The sequence below is a fragment of the Protopterus annectens genome, chromosome 4.part1 (assembly GCF_019279795.1).
Source record: "Protopterus annectens isolate FY-2018-M chromosome 4.part1, PAN1.0, whole genome shotgun sequence".
NCBI classification, from domain to species: Eukaryota; Metazoa; Chordata; order Ceratodontiformes; family Protopteridae; genus Protopterus; species Protopterus annectens.
In genome coordinates this window covers 707,932,450-707,955,828 of record NC_056734.1, presented here as the reverse complement: position 1 = coordinate 707,955,828, position 23,379 = coordinate 707,932,450, and positions in this window count along the sequence as shown.

The following is a 23,379-nucleotide window of genomic DNA, read 5'->3' as shown; positions in this document are numbered from 1 at the left end:
GTTTATATTGAAACTTGTAGTTTATGTCCGGCGTTCTACATAGGTAAAACGGAGAGACAACTGAGACAACAGATATATGACCACAGTTATTCTATTAAATCCAAAAACAAGAAAAATGCTATATATAAGCATATTATGAATAGTGGAGACAAGCATCAATTTAAATTTGCAATAGTGGATCATGTTGATGTTACAGTACAAGGGGGTAACTTCAAAACATTACTGGCTATGAAGAGGAAGTAAATGGCAGATTCTCACGGATGCCACGAGACTTCCAGGTATAAATGATTTTATAAGCATCAAACCATTTTTAAGTTTGGGCTAGTCCCTGTTATGTGAGAGAGAGATGAATTTTTGTATTTATTTACCTTGAGATGTGGGGTTTAGTATCATGCTATGTAGGCAGGGTATCCAAGCAATATGCTATATTAAATTTGATATATTAAATTTGAACTATTTTATATGATTTTATATAAATTTACATTATTTTATCTCTTTTTATTACACATTGCATAATTTATATATCAATACACATGTATAGAATTCATTATGGCATTATTTATTTATGTATTTATTGAAGTAATAATGTATATATACATATAATCAAGTTATTGTAGGTTTAATTAATTAATTATTAAAAGTATTCATTGGTATGATGTTTTGGCGCCAAATGAGCTTATTTAAACGACTAGGTTACAATGATAGTTGTTCTGATGAAGTCTGCGTACTGTCAGATGAAAGCGCTTAACAACTGTGTACTGTCTTTTGTATTACTGAGGAGTTTTTACATATACCCGTCGGGTTTGCAATAAATCTTTTTTTCCAAAGCCGTGGAGTGTTTCACATACAGCTTTCTGTGCCTGTTTTGGTGCTTTACTGTCGTTGGAGTATTTGGCTATAAAACTAAGCTTGGACTAACTCACTTATAAAATGCTGCATTTTTCAGATAACTATTGAGAACACTAATGGTCCAACCTTGTTACCACTCAGTTCAGATTACTGTAGCTTTCACTTTATTCAAATGCAAGTTATTCTAGTTGTTTATTGAGTGCTTCTTACAGCTGAGTTTGTGCATTTTCCTGCACTATTACTAGAACTGTTGAAATTGTTTTATGGCTGTTCTGCATGGAATGTCAGTTATTTTTATGGTTGTTATAGTATCTTCTATTTACCAGATAGTTCTTGCTGTTTTCTGTAAAACTCTTTCTTGCTACATTTTGTAGTTTCTCACTGTTATATTATCTAGCTAGGTTTCCTTGTAACACTGTATCCACTCTAACTAAATTATGCAATTATAGCAAAACAACTTAAGGCAGTGCTCCATTTACCTCAGGTTTACCCTCTAATCCTTGTCTCATACTCTTTTTTTTTTTGACAGTCTGTTATCTCTAAACCAAGAGTGTTCCCCCCTCACCTGTGTTCTGTCGCTGATGTGAAATTCACCCTACACCTGCAAAAACTTGACCCTAAGTCAGGAAAGTGCATTCATTTTACATTGTAGGTCTTTCCCCACTGTGATTCAGCTGTTAAGTTCTATTTAAATTACTAAATAAGTAGAAGCTAAGGAGTGGCATGCACACTAGCAGCGATGCTATCATTAGGTCCCCTCCTTCTCCCACTATACTTTAGTCATTTTTCTTTAACCTTTCTGTACGTTTTACTAAGTCATTTGCTCAGATTTGTACTACATATCCACTTACCCTGCTAAACAAGATATCTTTATATTTTCATACATTGTACTTAGATTGTTGTCTGCTAATTAAGTAGGGATAGAAAACTATGGAATCTCTTCCAGTTATTACATGCTTTAGGGTACTGGTATTCTGGGAATACTGACACTGACCTGCCATCTTTGCTTTACTGATATTTTTTTGCAACTTGTCTATGCTAGGTCTATCTGTCGCCAGGTTCTCTGTTTTATTTTCTTTTTGCCAATATCCTTCCTAGATGGAGTACAGCTTAAACTGTGGCCCCTACCCAACCCAACATTACTAACTGCAGGAGTTCGGCAGGTGCCATTTTTAAAATATGATTTAGTTCACCTGTCCTTGACATGTCCCATACAAAGTGTGCTCATTAAGTTTCCTTTGCTGCATTTTATTTTGTTGTTTGCTTACATGTTTGTACCCATTTAAAATATTGTGTGTAAATCTGTCAGCTAAATAAGAAGTATTAAGTTAGAATTTGGGAAATGCTAAAAGTCTGCCTGTTGCAGTTGTCCGACTGATAAGTTCATGCACCTATATTAACCTCTGCAGCTATCTGTAACAATTGTAGCAAAAGCCTGGAAATCACTTATAAAATTCTGCCTTTTTCATATCACTATTGAGAACCCTAATGGTCTAACCTTGTTACCACTTGTGACGCCCGCTCCCTGGCCCAGCAATCAAGGAGTCTCAATCCTCACCACTAACACCAGAGAGGGCATCTCATATATGAGGAAAGGATAACAAATGCACACAGTAAAGTGCAATTTCCCTTAAGAGCACACAGAAATCACAGATAGTTTGGGGCTGGTCGCTCCCTTGCTCCCCAGGTCTCCAATAACACTCCCCACTAGCACAGCTATAGGGTCCAGATCTCAACCTAGTGGGCAAGCTAAACTCTCCAGCACCCTCTCTGTCTAACCAGTGCTTTGTGTCCCTGCCCAAGTAGCTGACACACACACACTTTGAGGTAAGAGTTTACACAGCCACACAGACACTTCTGAGGAAGGCTGGCATAGGTTCTCCAGCTTTGCCCCTTTTACCCAGACTATATGGTAGTAATTACTGCCACCACCCAGCTAAAATTTATCAACTACTCAAAGGCCCTTAAAAGGGTGTCCAGTTATTACTGTGTAATATTAATATCCAATTGGTAGTATAGCCCAGGGCTAAAGCTATTAGAGTGGTATTGTACAGTTTTACCGAAGGCATGCAACTACTCTTAAGAGCTTAACTTATCTCTACACAAACCAGCTACAGTTAAAAGGTTTTAAAATATTTAATAATAAATAATTAAAACCACAAGACAATACTTTCTACTGTCAAAAGAGTTCAGAGATCACACAGAAATACTTAAAATAAATCAGTAGTACAGTAACTTTAGCCTTAAAACAATAGGCAGGAAGCCTTCATCTAGCCGGACTGGAGCCGACTTGTAAAACATCAAAGGCAGTGATTAAGTAATTTTAATTTCAAAGGACCAACAAGAAATGCTTGACTTAGCTTTCTTTACAGCAGATGGCAATGTTGCCACATTGTTTTAAGTTCAACATTCATATTTACAAATGATAGAATTATCTGCACAATTTTCTCTGGCTAGGCTGGCAGCCTTCACCCATCTCTACCAGTCTTCACACCACTCAATTCAGATTACTGTAGCCTTCACTTTATTAAAATGCTAGTTATTCTAGTCATTTATTGAGTGCTTTTTACAGCTGAGTTTGTGCATTTTACTGCACTATTACTAGAACTGCTGAATTTGTTTTATGGCTATTTTGCATAGAATGACAGTTATTTTTTATGGTTATTATAGTGTAATTTTTAGCAGACAGATCCTGCTGTTTTTTGTATAGCTCTTTCCTGCTATAGTTTGTACTTTCTCACTGTTATATTGTTCTCTAGCTAGGTTTCCTTGCAACAGTGTATTCACTCTAAAATTATGCAATTATAGCAATATGACTTCAGGTAGTGCGCCATTTACCTCAGGTTTACCCTCTAATCCTTGTCTAATATACTCTTCTTCTTTTACAGTCACTTACATCTGTTATCCCCAAATCATGAGTGTTTCCCCCTCACATGTGTTCTGTTGCTGATGTGAAATTCACCCTACCCCTACAGGAATCCAACCCTAAATCAGAAAAGTGCATTTGTTCTGCAAATGTAGGTCTTTCCCCACTGTGATTCAGCTGTTAAGTTCTATTTAAATTACTAAATAAGCAGAAGCTAAGGAGTGGCATGCACACTAGCTAGAATGCTATCGTTAGGTCCCCTTCTTCTCCCACTATACTTTAGTCATTTTTCTTTAACCTTTCTGCTGGTTTTACTAAGTTGCTTGCTTAGATTTATACCACATATCCACTTACCCTACTAAACACGATATCTTTATATTTTCATACATTGCACTTAGATCGTTGTCTGCTAATTAAGAAGGGATAGAAAACTATGGAATCTCCTCCAGTTATTACAAGTTTTAGGGTACTGGTTTTCCATGAATATTGACAATGACCTACTGTCTTTGCTTTACTGATAGTTTTTTGCAGCTTTTCTCTGCTTGGTCTATTGGTTGCCAGGTTCTGCCCACTCCATTTGCCCTCACTTCACTCGAGGTCACTCCACTCCCCTGCCCTACCCCCAAATCCCACACACCCCTAGTGCATCTAAACTTATTTTAAACTAACCACACCTACCACCAATTACTAACACATAGTCCACACCCACATTAAATCTACCCCATATCTACTCACTCATACATACCTATCCCCACCTTTTTTCTCTCCTTACTCATTAATCTGCTACCACCCACCACACATCACTTCACTTCTCTCCTATAATGAATTCAACACCCTAACACACTACCTCAGAAACTGGATCTTCCCATTTCTAATTTTAGTGCTAAGTTGCCACTATCCAAGCATCAAAAATGTTACTCTTATACACATTCACCCTCATACTCATCTCTCTATCCACTTATCTAACAGCTTATCACTATCAGCTATCCAACACTTTCTCCTCCCATACCATATAATTCCTTCACCCACCTCACACAAGACCCATAACCTTCAAGATAGCAGCAGATCTTTATAATACTACCAACATAGAACATTTTACGTATACGTATTCACATCAGTATTCCACATCCCAAATTCTCTCAGGTATAATAAATTGATAACAAAACTTTCAAAATCACTCTTATACTTAGTATCATTTCTCAAAGTCAATAACAGAGATAAAGGACACAATGACTGAATGAGAGCTCCACCACAATGAATTAGAGCTTTTGTTCTTTTATAATATAATTAGAAATGTATTTAAAAAATTTAAAATGTGTGTAATGGGAGAGTGATTTATTTCTGAAGTAGTTCTAGTTATGTTAAAAAGGAAGTAAAAAAGAAAAAAAAGAACAAAAGTTCTAATTCATTGTGGTGGAGCTCTCATTCAGTTGCATCCGTTTGTCTTAGTTATTTGTTTTTCATCATTCATTTGGCTTGGTTGTGTGATGTGTCAAACTCAGTGATGACATTCACCCAAACCTTGGTCCCAAAACTGATCTACACATACCTCTCAACACCCCTACATTACAACCCCACAGTGTATTAAATACCTCCCCTAAAGGTACAAAACCACTATACCTTAACATGAATCTCAGAAGCATAGTTAATAAGATACATGAGCTCCATTCCAGTCGTCCATACCACTCCTCCAACATCGCTGTACTAACAAAAATCTGTCTGGAACCAGAAATAAATAACAATGATATTCTCTCCCAGGTTATAACATACATAGGCTTGATAAAAAAACACAAATGTGGATGTAGAATAGCCAGTATTTATAAAAAAAATCTTAAATTACAACATCTAGAACCAAACATCCCAGAATTCTATGTCAGAAATCATAATTCAGAAAGGTGTTCAAGAAAAAGAATCCCAGAATTCAATAACACAGAGATACTATTTAGCAGACCCTAAATAAAGTCCAATAAATACCTAACTATTGTAGATACTTATGTTCCTCCTGGTATTAACCTCGCCACAATCGAAGAGATGCTCCTCTGGACATCCCTAATATTTCCTCAGGAAACCATCATATTGGGTGACTTTAACACTGACTGGTTGTCACAAATTTCATTAATCTCCATGGCTATCCAAGTAATACAATCTTCAACCAGAGTAGACAAAGTCACTAAAAGACAATCTGTTCTAGACTGGATCTTAACTAACATACCAGCTTACACTTATCACTCAGGCTGCCTCTCTGACAGCATCAGTGACCACCTCATTACCTACCTATTTAGACAATGTCTTCATCCCCCCAGGCACACCACCTATCTACAAATTCATAACAAAAAAGCCTCTAATGCTCAAACCTTTATCTCCATCCTGCAACTCTGTAACTGGTCCCCACATAGATCATTACCCTAGATACTGCTGCAGATTACTTTAATACCACATTACTTAACATATTAAACAAGCTAGCACCATACAGAACTATAACAGTAAAATCAAATTATGCTCCTTGGCTAACAAAAGATAGTATACTACTACTTAAACTAAGAGATAAAGTCTGGGCACAATGGAATACCAATAAAACTCAGGTCAACCTAGAACACTTCCAACAACTTGGAAACAAAGCCAAATCATAGATCAAAAAGGCAAAAAAATACTACAGTGAAATTCAGCAAAAACACCATAACAACCCACAAAATTTCTGGTTTGCTGTAAAAAAAAACTTCTCCAGCCTGGCCAACCTTCAACACCAACCCCATCAACCACAAACAATACAGATAGAATAGCATCACAATTCAGCTCACACTTCATTAATTCTATACCATCTCCTTCTATAAACAACAGCAATTCTCCTCTAACTATCCCAAAAACAGCAATTGAAGACAATTATAACTACTCCTTCAAACTTATACAAACCATTACTACAAAAAATTGCTCAGCAAACTGAAACCTACAACCCTAGCAGTTGACAACTTGCCTACAGAATACCTTAAACTAGCAGCTGAAGCCATCTCTTATCCTATTTCCTTTCTGATTAACCTCTCTGTCTCTGTACACTACATTCCCATAATCTGGGAAATATCTTGCATCATCCCACTATATAAGGGAGTGAACTCTACTGAACTCTCCAATTACATACCTATAGCTATTTTATCTCCCCTAGCCAAAGTGCTAGAAAAATGCATATACATCCAGCTCATGAACTACCTCTTATCTAACAATTCTAGCAAATACACAGCATGGTTTCAGCCCCAATCATAGTACCACTACTGCCCTTTTAAGTTTTTCAAGTACTATGAACCAATACAGAAATGAAGGTAAACTAGTATCTTCCATCTTTCTGGATCTGTTCAAAGCTTTTGATACCATCTCCAACCATAAACTCCTTATTAAACTCTCCAACCTAAACCTCAGTTACTCTTCTCTAGCATAGTTTCAAAACTCCAACAAAAGGTATTGCAGGCAGTCAGGTCTATATCACTTCAGTGAAAATTCAGTTCAGCAAACGGCATTTTCGGTTCAATTACACCGATAATGCCATTCATCAAACTGTTTATACTGAGATCACTGTACAGTGAAGATCTGGAAATTTGCCCTTTCCTCACTGTACTGCAATCTTGGAGTTGATATATCTAATTAGCAGGGGGTGCAGCCCCCCCACAAGAGCGGATTTTAAAGAATGGCATTTCCTATGAAATGTCATTCACTGAACAGTCACTTCACTAAAGTGATAGAGACCCAGGCACTCAACTTATGGACTTCACATTTACTTTATTAAAAAAAATTCATTAATAAAAACAACAAAATTCATTACCAAACAGATTGAGTGCTTTTGTCCTGTAGAAACTAGGACTTCATCTTTTTTTTTTTTTAATAATGTAAACATGAAGCCTGCGAGTTGGAGTTAGTTGTCTACATATCCCTACATTTTTTATTAGATTTACAGTTTCAAAATTACCTTACTGGTTAACAATAAGCTGTAAAATGGAATCAAGATCTCTGTTCTCTTTTATCTATCACCATGAGTATCCTCCAGGGCTCAATTCTAGGTTATTTTCTCTTCAGTATTTTTACCAATAAACTTCACTCTGCTACCCACCTAGCTTCTGATATTCAGTATGCTGATGACTCTACTATACTCATTTGCACTGCTTCCACCCTACAACTAGAAGAGACGACACAATAGTCTTTCTCTGCTGTGGAATCCTGGCTCTCAAATTCTCAATTAATTTTTAATCCAAAATAAGCTAAACCTATGTTCTTCCAACCCAACAAATCCATAGATTTTCCAAAATCATTTCACATCTATACCTCTAACAATATCATAATAACTACAATATCCCTAATGAAACTCTTAGGTTTTCTAATTGATAATAATCTGAAATTAGACAAAAATCTATCTCAAACTATCAAAAAGACACATATAAAATTAGGAAATCTATTGATCATCAAACCTTTTCTCACAAACACCACAAGACAGGCAATTGCCAGAACCCACCTGCTCTTTACTCTGCTATATGCCTACCCTATTTTTACCAACCTAAAGAAAACAGATTTGGCAAAACTAGAAGCGTGAAAAAACAAAAGATAGCCACGTTTGCTACAAATTACCCACATAGATCCCACCACTACTCTGCCCTACAACAACTCAACTGGTTGGAATTGCCCCACTAACTAACCTATATCTGGCTCATCACTGCCCTCACACTAATTCACCGACCAGAAAAATCCCCTGCTCTACAAAAACTGCTCCTACCCTATACCAATAATCGGGTTCTTTTTTGCTCAAATAAATCTCTACTACAAATCACCAAATCCAACAACAGAAATGGGGACACTCTTTACTCTTACTATGTCTCCAAAATTGGGAAGACTATCCCTCAACCTATTATAACTACAGTTAACCACTCTGTTTTCAAAAAACTGCTTAAGAATCACCTCTTTAACAACTGGCTCTGCCCATGCTCTAACCCTGAATAAGACACATTCTTCTTGTCAATAACTTCCCACCCAACATCCTTTCCACTTAATGACCAATATATGTAAGTATTTTAATTTTTCTTTGCTACTCCACCTCCTCTCTCCCCCAACCCCAACCATAACCTCTTTCATTCCTTTTTACTCTGCCTTTTCATTCTAGCACACCTTCCATTACGCTGCTCTCAGTCTACCTAACCCTTAACTTATTACTCTAATTACTCTGTATTAAGTTAAACCCACTTCCTTCTCTTTGTCCAGATATTCCCATCACTAGACTTTCTCCAAATATTATTTTCCCCTTGCTTCTTCCCTATACATATCCCACACATCACTATTTTACCTAACCTCCTAGCTCCCTTCGTCCCTCCTCTATAATCCCTCCTCTCTCCTCTTTCGTCCATGTTCTACATGACCTACAAAATAATCAGACTATAATAATTAATACTCAGTTTCCTATCTTATACCATATTTCCATCTGATTCATATAATCCATAAGCCCATTTGTCTCATGGATATAACCTCCTTAAGAAACATATGCCAGCATCGACTGTAAAAGTCTTTGAACTATGTTTGTATAAAGTGTGTTCAGGTTATTTACAAATTGTACTACTTTGTTGTGCAAATACTTTTTGTAATCAATCTGTGCAATTTTGCTAATTGCCTTTGGAGGTTTTCTTCAAAGGCCTTTGCTGAAAATGACTCAAACCCAGTCAGACTTTCCCAGTAAACAAATATCAAATAAATAAAACAATAAATAAATAAATAAATAAATAAATTATATATATGTATGTGTGTGTGTGTGTGTGTGTGTGTGTGTGTGTGTGTGTGTGTGTATATACACATATATATATATATATATATATATTTTGTGTGTATATATATATATATATATATATATATATATATATATATACATATACATATATATATATATTGTGTGTATATATATATATATATATATATATATATATATATATATGGAGCTGTGTATATGTATATATATATATATATATATATATATATATATATATATATATATATCTATATATGTATATATATATATATAGCTGTGTATATGTATATGTTTGTATGTATATATATATATATATATATATATATATATATATATATATATATATATCTATATATGTGGTCTATATTAGTTTAGGTTTGTGAAGGGCCGATCTTGTCTCCTGAATCTGATTGACTTCTTCGAATCAGTCTCCAGAGCTGTGGACGAGGGTAAGACGGTCCCCACAGCCTATCTGGATCTCGCCAAGGCCTTCGACACCATCCCCCACTCTGGAATCATAGATAAACTTACTAAGCTGGGCATAAATCCCTAAATCACTCGATGGGTTGCCAACTGGCTTACTGACAGAACCCAGACTCTAAAAGTAGCAGACTCCAAATCCAGCTCCAGACAAGTGACAAGTGGAGTACCTCAGGGTTCAGTCCTGGGACCACTCTTGTTGGGCATCTACATCTCTGAAGTACAAGCCAACACTAAGGGACTCTGGCTAACAAAGTTTGCAGATGACTGCAAACTGGGATCCATTATAGAGTCCCCACATGATGTGGATATTCTACAGGGGGGCCTTACAGAAACAGATGCCTGGTGCCAGCGCTATGGGCTCAAGCTTAATGCCAAGAAATGTATAGTTATCCCCTTTGGAAAAAACATCATGTAGAACATGGACGAAAGAGGAGAGGGGAGGGATTATAGAGGAGGGACGAAGGGAGCTAGGAGGTTAGGTAAAAGAGTGATGTGTGGGATATGTATAGGGAAGAAGCAAGGGGAAAATAATATTTGGAGAAAGTCTAGTGATGGGAATATGTGGACAAAGAGAAGGAAGTGGGATTAACTTAATAGAGAGGAATTAGAGTAATAAGTGCAAAAAAAATGCCATTCACTGAACTGAATTTTCGATGGTTTAATATAGACCCATGTATATATATATATATATATATATATATATATATATATATATATATATATATATATATATATATATATATATACATATACACACACACACACACACACACACACACACATATATATATATATACATATATAGATAGATAGATAGATAGATAGATATGTCCCTTATAAGTTCATAGGTTCATAGGCAAGTACTAGGCTATCTGCCTGAGGGCATCTATAAGCCTAGCCTGAATGTGTTGGCTTTTGCCACCCCCTTAGATTAGTTCCCTGTGCCTCTGTCCAGCAGAGCCACTGCAGTGATCCCTTGAGTAAATTTTGTGTTTCCCATCCACTTGTCAAGATTTCTCTTGAAGAGTGTTAGTGAGGGGCTCTGCCTAATGTAGACTGGAATCCTGTTCCAAAGCATGGGGAGTCGCTAGGACAGGAATGTATCCCTCCAGCATGTCCTATTTATCTTTGTGGTGAGGTTTAGATCCCTAGAGCATGTGGCTCGAGGGGATTTTTTTTTCTTTAGGTGGAGCATGTCCATCAATTCTAGGTTGGACATGGCCTTGTATGTCAGGCAGAGATCACCTTTGAGTAAGCGGTATGCAACCAAGTACAGCAGTCAGGCTGCATAGGGCATCTGCTTGAGGCCAGTAGTAGTACAGCAGGCAGTCCTGGGGTAAATTTTCTTTTTCTCATACATAGATCCAAGTTGCAATTATATATGGACATGGATGAACTTTGTTTTATGTGGATGGGGAGACTATTCCAGAGCAGCAGTATCTTCTGTGAGACACACCTGTCTTTCCAAACCATTCTGGTGATATTGCAGAAGAGGTTTAGATCCCTAGACTGAGTATTTTGCATGACATTTGCCTTGCTAATGTGCAGTAAATCCATTAGTATTGAGCCGTAGGATGCCTTATATGCCAGATACAGGCCACCTCTTAACAGTCTGTAGGACAGAGTTTTGAGTTGGTCCATATAAGACATGTTATTTAGGGCTTGTATCCTTTTAGTAAGATATCTCTGTAGGCATTCCAGTTGCTGCATGTGTGTGGACAGATACATGCCAGCAGTGGCATTATATTTATGACTGGCCTAAACCCTTTGTTCATAAGCTGTGTAATATAGAAGAACTTTCTTACAATACACACATGTTGGTCAAAAGTTAGGTCAGTGTTCACGTAGGTTCCCAAGTCCTAAACAACTGGGTTAACTCTTAAGGGCATATTCTCAATGTGGTGGTTCCCTGGGGTAGATGACTTCCTAAAGGATACAGTAATGCATTTGTTAGCATTTAGTTTCAGTCCATGATTTTGAAACCACTTATTTATTTGGGACAAACCTTCCTGTAGGATGACTAAGTCATTTGGGAATTTAATGACAGCTCCTAGCTTAGAGTTATCTGTAAACTTTGTCAGCCAGAGCCCTTTGGTATTGGCTTTTACTACAGAAAAGTAAATGTCAAACAGGATAGGTCCCAGCTAGTGCCAGCTATACACACACACACGCACACACAAACACACGCATATGTGTATGTGTATATACATACATATATATATACATATATTATTTATTTATTTTTTTTGCTAATTTATGACTGGGTGTGGGTAATATAGGATTTAATTATGGTTGACATGATATGATAATGAGGTAGAAGCCTGATTGATCAAACAAAGCCAACTGTTGGTAAATCCTGCATTACCAATACACAGAAATGGATTATTGCTATTATACAATTAAATTAGTTAAGAAAGACATTGTTTACATTTTTAAGATGGCACTTTAGTCTTCTTCTGCTTTCTCTGCTGGGTACTGATGTACTCGATGCGTATGCGTACATCCGCATGCTTGCAGAGTACAAGAGTGAAGACAAGAGAGGAGATGGCAATGGTATATGCATCTTAGATGTGTTTATGTTGTGTGTTCATATTTATTTATTTATTTATTTACATTTGTTGACCGGGAGTGTCCAACTGGATGTAGGTCCATTTTCAGCGGAGGCCCGGGGAGAAAAGCTCCACAGTTAAAATAAACAGACAGTAGTTACATTGGATTACATAGCAATTAACAATTTGATTAACATAGCAATTAATTACAAAAATATTTACAGATTTGTCCTAACTTTTTGGGTCCTATCTGAGAGTCAGGTATTTATCCAGTGTGCCTATATCCATGATTTTGTTTACAATGTTTGTTTTTTACAATGTTTATAATTGTTTACAAACTTTAGCGTATTTGATAGAAAAACAGGTCACTCTCTTAGAATAACAGTAAATGGCATATGCCTATTAAAAAGGTTTTCACCATGCATATGAATCTGATGAAACTTTTCAAGGTTGTTAGCTTGTCCACATATCTTTGGAACAAGAAAATCAGGACACAAACACACAATATATGTGCTTCTAAAGAGAGAAACTTCTCTGTCTCCTTTCCCATTAGCAGTTTGCCTCTGTCCTTTTTTTTTTCTTTGTCATGTTTTTGCAGTACATTTGGTCTAGTCTTGCTGAGTGGCTGGATTTTTTTTTCTATACAGAATGCTTGATTTTTACTGGAGAAGTAGGTGGTCCATCCAATCATAATGCACATTTTTGAATAATAAAGACGTTTCATTGTATAAATCTTTTGATGTATTTTAGACATCTCAGTGTATATGTGTAAATGCGCTGTCGCTGTGTAAATATTTTACCCCAAGTGCAATATTGAAATGGTAATTGCTGCCCTTCACCTATCCTGTTTTGCAGCCTGGTAAGAACCACTTACAGTGGTCATTTGATAACTAATTTAAAATACTTACATTCAGTTTCATATGGAGTCAGATCTGTATGAGCTAACAACCTTGAAAAGTTCCATCAGATTCATATGCATGGTGAAAGCTTTTTTAATAAGCATATGCCATTTACTGTTATTCTAAGAGAGTGACCTGTTTTTCTATCAAATACGCTAAAGTTTGTCAACCTTGATGCCTGAGACTTTTTTTGTAGAAGTCACAAGTTTTCATCACCTAGTAATTTGTTTTCTTAACCAACTTAATGTCTAATTTGACATCTTTATTTAAATTAATCTTCATAAATTAGTTCTGGAATGGTATTTTATTATTACTCATTTTTATTTTCTTCCCGGCAGTTTGAACTGCTAAAAAGCATAAAATAGTTTTTACGTTGTGTCATGAACCTAATATTTATGTGAGCACAGCATGAGTTGTTGAAATTTGTAAGGCTTTTGATTGAATCTATTTGCAGTAAAAATGACATGTACAGGGATCCAGCTCAGTCTGGTTTTGTCCAGGGTAGATTATGCCTACTCAGTATGGTGGACTTCTTTGAGAAGGTCACCAAGACAATGAATGAGGGCAAAATGGTACATGTTGCTCACCTTCACCTGTATAAAACATTTGATAGTGTTCACCTCTCAGGCATTGTAAACAAAATCATGGATATAGGCACACTGGATAAATACCTGACTCTCAGATAGGACCCAAAAAGTTAGGACAAAGGAGACCACCTCTGCAAAATGGCTAGTCATTAGCAGAGTCTCTCAGGGCTCTGTGCTGGGTCTGTTTCTTTTTGGCATCTACTCATAAGTCAAGGCTAATGTCTAGGCATCTGACTGACCAAGTCTGCAGATGATTTCAAACTAAGGTCAGTCATAAAATCTTCCCAAGGCACCAACACCCTACAGGAAGGTTTAGCACAGAAAAATGGCCATTGCTAAAACCATGGCTTAAAACTCAATAACAGTACCTTTTGGGAAGTCAGCCACCCTAGAAAATTACCTCACCTATAGCACACCCCCTAACAATAGAAGCAGTAGTCAAGGATCTAGGTATTTATGCAGACAGTGACCTGTTTTTTGACCAACATTTGTCTAAGGTAGTAAGAAAATCATTCTATGTTGGACAACTTATATGCAAGGACATGGCATTGTCCAGTGAAATCATCACTCCACTGTATTTGGCTCTTAGGCCCATCAATGAGTAAACCATCTCCTTCAGTGTATACCTGACCAGGCACATGCAACAACCATAATGTCAACAGAGGCTCCTCACAGAAAGAATACAGGGTGTAAACAGCATGTCCTATGCAAACTGCATCAAAGCCCTGTCTCCTACAGACTATTTAGGGGTGATCCTTACCTGGGATACAAGGCATCTCTGGATCCTACTCTAATGGATCTTTTGCATACCTGGAAAATGAGCATTTTATTTTTATTTATATATTTATTTATTTACTTGTTTAGTTATTTATTTATCTTTTGTTGATCAGGTTAGTGCCACTAGGCTAGGAGCTTCATTTCAGGGGAGGCCCAGGGTGTTATGTATATTACTAGGGGAAATTTTGCGCATTACATTGGGGAACTTCACCTACTCATCATTGTTGCGTGTGAGACCCATTTTTCAGGAGCACTTCCTATTTCTGTTCCAGGTGCACAGGTGGCCCAGAGAAACAGAGACGCAGATGGAGAAAGAAGGAGATGATAGAATAGTGAAAGAAATGGGCCTATATTACCAGACACAATGTTTAGGTTGTCTAATACCTAAACATCAAACTGGAAATATTGAAAGCCAAAAACCGTGAACAGCTGCTTTCATGCAGGGAAACAATTCCCTTGGCCATAAAAAAAAAAAAAAAACTTTTAAACCCAAATGAAGCACCCCACAACCCCCCCGATGTGGGGGGGGCTGTGTCCCCCCACCCTCCAACTAAATATACCAACTCCAAGATTGCTCTACATTGGACAAAAGGGCAAAATCTGCATAACGGCCAAGGGAATTCTTTCCCTGCGTGAAAGTGGCCATTCACGGTTTTTGGCTTTTGATATTGCCAGTTAGATATTTAGGTATTCAACAACCTAAATGTTCGATCTGGTAATATAGACCTAAAGAAACAGAGGGGAAAGCAAACATGAAGACCAGAAACTGCGTTTAGGATTCTGAGAAGATGTTTCAAAGAAATCAATTTGATGGAACTGAGTCAGCAAATGATGGATGTATAATTACAGTCCTCCATTTGGAAGGGTTGCAGGGTGATTCACCTAAAGAAATGGTGGTGCAGAGTGAGCCAGAAAATGTAGGAGATGTTTCCAGGGGGACATTATAGAGAAAACATAAAAGGAGGATGCAGAGAGAATCCTGAAGAATTGTAGTGAGAAGAAACAAGAAAACATATGCAGACAAAGTAAAAGAAGGCAAACGTGGAGTAGCAGAAAAAAGGCAGAAGAAAATGAAAAATTAAAGCAAGCAGTAAAGATTCAAAGTGAAGAAGACAAAGAAATGGACAGGTATGAACTGTGGGACAGTTTGATAGCTCGTTTGGGTGTAAAAACACATGAACAGAATTGATTCTTATTAACAGACATTTTGTGACAATATATTTAAGAATGTTTTTTCAATGGAATTTTTTCTTAGAGAATATGAAAAAAGAAAGACTATAACGCATGGAATCTTTATGTGATAAAAGCATTTAACAGGGAAACAAAAAAGAAAATTCATATACAATTTAGAACAGAGGTAGAAGGAGAGACTTTGAAAGGGCATTTGAAAATTTTATGTACAGAAGTACTGAACATTGCAAACGTTTGTGACAAAAGGGGTTTATGGACTTGTGGTTTGGAATGTAATATTGTGTGAAAAATAGAAAGAGAAAAAAATTAAATATATACCAAGCATAATACATGTGGAGGGGAGCAGGGGCACCATAAAATACTTGGACAACCTAAAACATGTTTTTGTGGAAAAACAAAATTGGACATTTATAAATGGATTGCAAAAATGAAAATAAAAGTGAGTAAAAAGAAAAAAAAGAAGAAAATGAGCAAGAAGAAGAAATTTTAGAAGCAGTGGAAATAGAAAAAAACTGGATGAAAAAAAAATAATGAAAAGGACATAGAAGATGGTTTTCAAATAAGTAATGAATAAGACATACATTGGGTGGTAGTAAAAGAAAGAAAAATAATTCTAGGCGTAAAAGGAAAAAGACAGAAAAAAGAAAAAATTAAAAAGATAAGTACAAAAGAAAAAAAGAAAGGAAATGGATGAAAAACACATACAACTGCTTAAGATATTTGACTCACAGACACACAAGGTGCCATGTTTGAGTCTCACCTTTGTAAGGGGAAATTGGCTAGGCTTACAATGGCCTATTAAGAAAGCTTGCCTAGTGATTAGCAAAGAACTTGTGAAACCATGAATCTAAGGAAAAGGGAAAATGGAAATTTTAGAGTGCTTTGTTAAAATGTGAATAGTATCAAGAATAGAGGAAGAATAGGGATTTTGGAGTGGTGTAATAGATATGATATAGATGTAATTATATTAGAAGACACAAGATTTTTTAACAACTGGAGAATGATTATAAACAGAGAAATTATGGGGAGGAAAGATAATCTGGAATTTGAGAACTGAGAGATGTTCAAGAATAGCTGTTTCTGTAGAAATACAGGTGAAATATTAGCTGTAACTTTAGCAAAAATGGGAAGATTAACAATTGTAGATTTAAAATGGAAAGAGCAAGTATGTAGAATTATAACATTATATGCTTATACTAATTATAAAGAAAGAGAAAGGTTATTTCATCAAATTTTAGTCAATGTAATGATTAATAATAGAAGACTTTGTGATTTAAGAAGCAAGCATAATAAGGAAGGAAATGATAAAAATGTTAGAAGTTATAAGATGTGTCAAATTAAAACTTTGGAACAAAAATTAATGGACTTATAAAAGGGGTATGTATTTAACTGAAATAGATTATTTTGTAGTATCAGAAGTTTTAGTTATAGGAGGAGGGGAGGTAGTTGAAACAGGATTTTCTGATCATCTTGCAATATTGCTACAGATAAAGGAAAAAATGAACATATAAAAACAGGCAAAGGAATAAAAAGGATAAATGAAAAAGTATGGAATGAAAAGAACTGTAAATGGTTTGTTAAGCCATGATGTACATATAAAAGTGGTGTAAAACAGGGATGTCCAGTGAGATGTTTACTCTTTGCATTAGTTATGAATGTGATAGAATGTAAAATAAATTACAAAATGAAGGAAGTGGGGTATATAACACATGAAAGGTTAAGAATTCCAGTTATTTTAACATATACAGATGATAATAATTGCAAAAAAACAGAATTTGTATAAAAGAAGTAATAACTTGCACAAATGAGTGTCTAGAGGTGAAAGGGATGGCTTTAAATAAAGAGAAAAGTAAAGGTTTAGGTGATGTAGTAAAGATAAGGGGTACATACTTCACAATGAATGAAATGTCTGTGTTAGGTATAACATTTGAGAATACAGATGTAAACAGAATTAAATGGAAAAAAAGACAATAGAAGAAAAGATAAAATTGTCCTTTCTGGAGAACATATAAATTATCATTCAGGAAAAAAACTTTATTTGATAAATTCAGTACTGATGGGAAAAATAGCATACTTAGCAAGTGTAGTTATGCTGCCAACAGTATTTAAAAGAAATTATTGTAGATATATATTTTTTTCATTTATATGGGTTTCTAGATTAAACCCAGTAAAAATACAAGCTTTTTGTGATAATAAAGAGGAAAGAGGTTTAGGGTTAATTAACCCAGGGGCATGTGCTGCTTCATTAAATTTGCACAAAGTGTTAAAGGTGATAAATGAAAAAAATAAGAGAATAGTAGTAAAACTGTATAAATATAAGTATGATAAATATTGGAGTATAGTAAAAAAGAGTAAAAGAGAAAAAGAGTGTATAAATGAAGAAATATAATGTTACCAAAAAAATATATATTTTTATGGAAAGTAAAAATCAGTGATATAGTAAAAGATAAAAAATATGGTATAAGAATGTGAGGATAAAATGTTACTGTGTAAAACCATGGGAAAATCTAAAAGATGAAAAAATTAAAAGATGCAAATGATGTAATCAGAAAGTAGAATATCAAAATTTTTTGGGGAGACTGGTAATAGATAAACTACCAGTAAACAGAAGAATGCCATATAAAATAAAAAGTGATAGAATATCTTTACATTGTCAAGAAGACGAAACTACATGACACGTGTTCTTAGAATATAAAACAGTAAAAATGTTATGGGGAAAACTATGTAAAGAAGATTTTTTTTTTTGAAGATATGAAAGAAGTGGGTAAAATAAACATGGATATGATTAAATATGGATATTATAAGAATAAAAGTAAAGAATATGTTAAAAGAATAGACAAGCTCTTATGTTATATTATACTGATTATATGGAATGAAAGAATAAATGAAATTATGTGTAATGGTAAAAGTGTTTTAGTAACAGTATTGAGTAAATTTCGATGTGGTTAAGGAAAAGGTGTTAGGATCTAATAGGGATGAAAAATTTGTATGATTGTAAAGGAAATTATGAATATGTGATTTGTATATCTGTGTATTTGTACAGTTGTAAGTATTTATAAATATGTAAATATTTTGTAAATAAGAGTTCTTTCTGTATATAAATAAAGGACTCCCACTCTTTTCAATAGGTGTGGCCTTGGTTTAATGTCTCATACCATAAAAATTACTTGATATAGGGATTTGATTGCAACATAAATAGCATAAATAGGACATGTTGGAGGGACAGGTATGTGTCTCAGAGAATTCTCCTTCTCTCGACACAGGCTTTCTCAGCCATGTAAAGTAGAGCTCTTCCCTAACCCTATGCAGGAAAAACCTGGACCAGTGGATGAGAAATTGCAAATACACCCTGGGTCTAGCACCTATGTGTCTAATAGACAGAGTTAGCCTGTAAATCTTGCCCTAACTTACATATACCCCTTAAAATAACCTCTAAGGCACATGAACTTGTGGGATACATTTGTCATGCTTATCTAGGCTTATAAGGGGCCCACTGGTCGTTAACCTAGTATACACCAATGAAACTATAAACCTATGCAAATGCTTAACTATTTTGACAAGAAATGGATGATTTAACTAGAACATGAAATTAGAAATGGAGCACTTGTCTCATATTTCTTCTGAAAATACTTGTATATGAATCAGATGCTGATATATTTACAACAGAAAGGCACTTGAAAAGGTCAGATTCCTTTCATATAGTATAGTATCTTGTGCATTTTTATTAACCAATGAATTTAAGTTTAATTTCTTCAACACGTCTGATTTTTTTTCCAGTATTTAAACTATAGAATATTCATTGGTGTATTTTATTCAAAAAATGTAAAGATTCAAAACTGTTTTCAGTTACATTACCAAACTATTCTTGTCTTATAGGTTCATAGGTAAGTAAGTTCTTAAGTAAGTACTAGGCTATTGAACTGTGAAGATCTTAAAAAATCCTAGCCTTGTATTTCCATAGGAGTTTTTGTCCTTTATATTTTGAATGCAATTAACCCAGAGATAAGCTGATCAAGGAAATGATGGCAGATTTACTTGTCTCCCGTTTCCATAAGGAATAGTGGTGCTAAACTGGGAGTGAATTTGTAGTTACCCAGATGGTTCAATAGAAATAGTGTTATCTGTGATACAAAAGTATCCATCATGTTCTATTTACTTTGCAAAGGAAATTGAGATCACTTGAGTGGATGTATATGAAATGATTGGACTTACAATGTGCAATAGGTCTAACAGAATAGGGTCTCTTGAATCTTATACTCAAGACAGGAGTTACCTCTCAATAGTATGCATGATACTGAGTTGAATGAAAAAGGCTTTGAGATAGTCTGCATGTTTTTTATTGTTTAGGACCGTGATTTTTTATGAGAAAGCATTGTGGTCATTCCAGTTGTGGCAAGTGTATTTTTTTCTGGTACATACTGAAATGGGAATTATACTCCATGATCACCCTAATGAGTGCCAACTACAGTAGAATAATTACATTTGTGGATCTGGATGCAATACCTTTATATATAAGCTGTGCAGTGAAAAAAAGACTTCTGTACAACAATGGATACATGGTGATCAAAAGGACAGTTCATTGTCAACATGGGCTTCTAGATTCCCAAGTACGGGATCGATTTTCATGGGTGTGTTTTCAATGTGATACTAACAAGGAGAGTCATGCTTGTGAAGGATATGATCATACAATTTTTTCTTTGCATTTTGTTTTATGATATATGATATATCCTTTTAGTGAAAATAAACATAAAGATGCATAAACTCACAGGGAACTTTGGCTAGTCATTCATTCATACTTGGTTTATCTTAGTATATGTCTGATGGAGGAAAAGTACAATTTTAAAAATATGCATGAGCCTAACACATCAAAGAGACATGCTTACATTTAGGTCTTACTTTAATCATGTACATACATTGTGGGTTTAAGCAAGTTAAGTAATTTTTATAATGCAACTGTATTATGGATGGAAACTAATACATATTCTAATACTTGTAATTTCATTATATAAGATCATCAAGTAGATAAAATAACACTTGTCTCACAACTTCTAATGCTATGCTAACTATGCACGTGGAAAATGGCAGTAGTACTGTAACTGCAGTCCATCTTCTTAATATTCTTCATCTAGCTGAATGCAGCATTTTTCTTCCATTTCCTAAGATACATGAAGTAGTCATGAAATGAGAATGAGTAAACCTTGTGCATATATGTTAAGCTTGAGTCTATGTCAAAAGACTGAGTGCTCATATCGCTGACCTGTGAAACAATGACTGCAGAAAATCAAAAACGCAAAACGTCAAAAACAAACAGAATACTTCTACATCATTTATGCAGTGGAGCAAGCCCCCACACCCCCTGCTAATTATATACACTATTTCTGAGATCACACTACGTGCGTGTGTGTGTGTGTGTGTGTGTGTGTGTATGTGTGTGTGTGTGTGTGTTCACGTATGTAATCATTTATCTGAAACATTGTGAGTGAAGTGGCTAAATCCTGGAAAGTGACAGGCATCCAATTGCACCTGCCATCTGTGCTCCTTTTTTTCTGACATACTGTCAAAATGTCCCCTCTGATTGTTTCTCTGACACAGTTCTGAACAAAAAAGTTAAATATCTTAAAATTATTGCAAACAACAATTATGTTGTTTACATAATGCAGTGCTCACATAATTTTTCAAAGCAGCATAGTTATCCCTATAAGTCATGGAGCAAACGTTTCTTGCTGTCTTTCCAGTGTAGAAAGCTTATGGGTTGAAATCACACTACAGATATCAAGACAATCTTGGAAGCAAGAGCTCTGAAACATTTAAGTTAAGTACATTGCAACTGCATGCAACTTTGCTTTTAAATATTATTGTGTTTTAAAGAGTGATTGCCCGTAAATTAATTTGTAAACCCAGATCTGTTTAAGCTGTCATCTGGTTTACCATATCACATTACTCACTGTTTTTATGAGTAAAAAAATATGAATGAGTTGATACTGGGCTCCAGTATCCGATTTATCTATCAGTGTACATGGTGTAACTGATTTATTTAAACCCATTGTAATTGGGTTCTCTGGCATATGATGTCTCTACTGGAAATGTATAATAAATGCCTTCTCTTTCATGTTGTTAGTTTTGTGTTTGCTGTTCCTTTTATTTTGTAACTAATGGAACTGAAGGTCTCATGGTACTCGGTCTTTGCTGAATTAGCATTGACTTAACATTTCATTCTTCATGTTGTGTTGTGGAAACTAAAATAACTCAGTTTTACAAAATTATAAGACATTTACACCTGAGATGGGGGTATACAGAAAGAACAGTGTAGTGCATTATATGAAATAGTATGGTGAGCTGCGACATGCAGGGGTGAGCCAAAAGCACATGGAGCACGATCACTTTATATGTCATCTGTTCCATACTGCACAACATGGTTATACATAGAAACTACATCATGGCTACAAAACTTGACTGGCAGACAGCAGCAGAGGTGGAACCAGGTGAGGAGTCATTTGATTAACCAGCTGCAGCAGAACACCCCGCAAGGTTGAGGTGCATGCAGTGTGCTGTGGCAGTAGTAAAGAGGCAGAGTCTGGTCCATGGCTGTGAGCAGTGACTGAGACAACACTGAATAAACCTGATGTATACAATATCATATCTGGTCTATGCAGTACAGTGCATTGTCTGGCCATATTGTGGATCGGACAATAATTAACCTACACAAGTCAGAGATGTGAACAGTAAGCATTCATCACCATTTGCAGATGTGCAATGAGCCATAGTGGCACTGAACAGCAAAGCTAACATATGCAGAAAGGAAAATGGCTTCTGGCATGTAGAAGTGGTAACCAGGCACACAGCTGGGTGGTGGGAGTGTTGGATAGTGCACTGTTTAAGGATGTGGTTGATGTTCCAGATGGGAAATGTTGGCTGGACAGTCTGAGTAGCCTTTCTGTAGTGGGATGGTAGACCTCCTGGGTATTAGACAATGCAACACTTTGGAAGCATGCAAATGACAGCAGACTTGGCTCCACAGAGGGAATGTTGTTGAAGGTCACATTCAAGCAGATGGCTCTGTCAAGGCTCTGCTTGCTGGATATTAACAATTTTTATGGATGGTGAGGAACTGTTTGACTGTGATCAGTTATTTTTTTGTGATGTATAATAGCTATATCGTTGTCTACACCCCCAAAATGAGCTTCATACTGGGCATCACTAGATTTACTACCCCATCACTGATCTTCATACTGGGCATCACCAGTTGGCAGGAGCCTTGTTGAATTACATGACCATGACTGGCTGGCTGTGTAGCATACTCACAGTGGAGCCAGAGGTGTGACATCCACGACTATGGGCACATCCATGCCTAGGGTTGGAGGAAGCCATGGGAAGTGTGAGTTGTGATGCAGGCACTGAGATTGTGCGGAAC